Below are 3698 nucleotides of genomic sequence, written 5' to 3'. Positions count from 1 at the left end.
TTCATCCATTATACGTTGATTGACATTGATTTCAAATAAATATAATAAAAATATACTAACAGCTGAAAAAAGTGTGTAATAGATAAGCCAAACGAGTAACCACAGTTTATTTATCCAAAGAAAAAAAGGAAAGAAAAATATAAATGTTGATATGATCATGCGCTCAGCAAAATATTTAGTTAATAAAGGTAACTGTTCGTCTAAATATTTACAAATATTATAAAACAAAGCCACCATTAAAAATAATGAAACTCCGAATTAAAATCCTAATAAATGCTAGTAAATGTAAGGATTTAGATTAATAGTAATACATTTGAGAATCGCGGAAATGTTATCTAGATTAACAGCTGTATTGTAAAATGTTATAATGCATTTAATAGATAAGGGAAGCTTTTCTAATATATTGGAGAGGATGTTACTTCGTAGATAATAAAATTCTTGGAGGCTTCAAAATGGCTGGAAGCATTGTTATTATTCCTCTGATCAATAAATGGAAAAATACGTTAATTGCACAATAGAAACAGCAGTCATATTTCTATTCAAACCTCACATTATGCTTTTTAGACGAAAAAATACACCATTTTATAATGCACTCTTACATAGATTTATTTGATCAAAGCGGACTTGGGGCTGAATGACAGTAGCAACAACGCATGAAACAATAATTTCATTCTATTTTCTATTGGAAAATATAAGCATGACCCACTGACCTTACTTCGTTAATGGTTATGAAAAATAAAACAATTTAAATAAAATCTGTTTTGGCTCAGTTACCGTTTACTAGTTTCAGCTCGTGAGCTGTGACCATGCTGGGGCACTGCTGCTAAAAATAGGTAATGGGTGTATATGCCTATTTCAAGAGTTATTTTTATTTCATCAGCACCACATCTAATCCTTCTTAAACAGGAAGAACTTGCAATATGATTTCGTTTTTCGGTCGAAAAATGATAAAGTGGATAAAAAAACATACTTCCTCATTTGCAAATACAAACGATCGTACTTACGGGAGAAACTATTATTTTAAATAATAAAATAAGGCTTGGATATTGATTCAAAATTTAGCTTTTCCCTTGCATGTCTATTTTTTTTTAATATATCAGTTTTTTTTTTATATTCTCATTATAATCATTAGTTAAAGAGTATTAAATATTCCATAGAAAATTTATTTGAACCGAAAATACAGAGCAGATATATGATTAGTTCGTACATAATTAATTTAATCTCATTTTAAATCATAGATTCAATTAGACACATATAATTGAAAATTATGCATGATGCCGGGTTTAAAATTTGAATATGACTATCTAATAAGCTTAGTTTGAGTTGTAGTGATATGCTCTCCTTAAAAAGGTCAGTTATAATCGATGGCAACCCTTTTCCACTCCACGAATATATTACTAGAACAGTCTTCCTTGTTTATCACTTACTACATTAAAAGTTTCCTGAAAAGAAACGTAGATGAGAATGTAGAAAATGAATTTTAATAATATCCTACAATCTATTTCATTAGAGGCATCAAGGAGGTCCTCAGCTCCCATCAATATATGTAAGAGATTATTATCCAGTATAACCATTAAAAAAATTATAAAAATTTTCATTTTTAGTAAATTGTGTTTGTTTCATATCCAATATCTTTTAAAATTTCTCTGACTGAGAACCACAAAAATTTTCGCTTTGTCGAATATTTAGGAATATGTTTTGCTTTTTTCTTTTCAAAAAAGAATTGAAATCCTTTTGAATTGATTTTACCCAGTTCTTTAACAAAAGTTTTCTTTAAATTTAGTTTAATACAGAGACTTGATAGAAATATATAATTTGGGGATAAACCTAGGAAACAAACCGAACACAATTCACTCCTTTGACACATGAGGACCTCAAAGGCCACCAGTTTACTCGAGTTATCCGTGGTTGCATGATTGTCCAATAGATATAAGAAACAAGGGAATTTTGTAGATCCTGATTTCATGCCTTTTATCATGCCAACAACTTTGTGATCGTCACAGAATTTCCATTGCTGAAGATGATATTAAATAGCAACAAGCAGTGCTTCTGTTGTAATATTTTTCTTTCGTGTGAACAAAGTGGGCAAGGATGCATGCCTTTTTAATTTTATTGTGCTGTAAAGCTTCCTTCATACTTCTCTGGAATGTATGAACAAAGAGAAGGAAATCTGATGAGACATAAATCTGAAACAATTTTGTGAAGAGTTCATTAAAATCATTAGTTTACTAGTGCAAACTACATACTATAAAGTATGCTTCCAAATTAAAATTTCTATTATTTGAACATATAGAGTAAATGTATGACATTCCTTTAGTCTTGAAGCTAGAACCTTTGATTTCTTTTTAAACAGTGTCATTCAAAAACTCATGGATAAACAACCATGGAAGTGTATTTTTTCGTGTATATATTCAGGATTTGTAGAAGATCCAGTGCTGTAACAATTGCACTTCCAGCACTGTCTCATTTATCGAGTGTTAGATCATCATTGTCATCAGAATGAATGGACAATATTTGATTATGTTAAATTAGTCTACCTCATATACTATGTTTTGAGTTGGCAGTCGTGTGCGTTCTTTTTAAAAGGCAAACCCAGTTATATCAACAACAAAATTTAACCGTCAGTATAATGAACTCTTTGCTTTTAGGATGATGTCTTTCTTTATTTAACACGGCTATCAAAAGCGTTGATTTTACTTAAACAATAACGTAGTTCAATTGAAAACACAGAGCAAATTCCATGCGATGCGCACATCTTGTCTTTGTCACATATTATTACAACCACAGATTATCATGAAACACAATGTGATAGTTCGTAGTTGTATCTTTGTTGAAAAAAATACAAAAACATAGCAGACAATATCTACAGGGTTTTATATTCACAAGTCATGATTATTAAATGATAATGAACGGAGTAAATATTCTGAAAAAACTGAAAACATTTGAAATTGCCAACCCAGTAAAAGGTCTAATCTTCTAAGCTATACCTGTAGCTGAAAAACGAAAGACAGTTTTGAAATCGACACCAGAAAATGCTTACTAGTACACAAAAAAAAAAAAATCATCCCTGACAGAAATTCTTTGTTGACTAGTATTTTGGCTCGATTCAATCAACTAAGTGTCTACTTTATTTACCAATGGACTTGTCTCAAAGCCAAAAAAATCGATAATTAAAGCAATATGACATCACCAGAATGCTTTAAAAATAACCTATCACTGTATCTATTTTCTATCTTTCAACCTACTTTCCAGCAAATATTCCTTCCATAAAGACAACCCATAAAATATATTCTACCTATTTCTCCCCCTCCCAATTTTTATTGTCCGTCTTGTATACATACACATGCACGTGTATATACAACCACACTTTTAAAATATATCATACACTCACATATTTATCAACACGGTAATGCTGACTAGCGATTACTTAAAAATGAAGACATACTTACATGCATATTCCTGAAATATGGGCGCGTGTGTATGTAAGCATACACGCACGCACACACACACACATATATATAATCAATAAAGAAAAACAGAGAAAAAAAACAATGCAAGGACGTGGTACATGCAAAGTATTAACAAGACGCTCAGACATCTATATATAACTTCTACAGTACATTATAACACACCAGACACTAGTAATGGATGTATATGTATATGTATGTATGTATATATTTATATATATATATATATAT

Source organism: Octopus bimaculoides, chromosome 5 (assembly GCF_001194135.2).
Source record: "Octopus bimaculoides isolate UCB-OBI-ISO-001 chromosome 5, ASM119413v2, whole genome shotgun sequence".
NCBI classification, from domain to species: Eukaryota; Metazoa; Mollusca; class Cephalopoda; order Octopoda; family Octopodidae; genus Octopus; species Octopus bimaculoides.
This window is presented reverse-complemented; position numbering follows the sequence as displayed.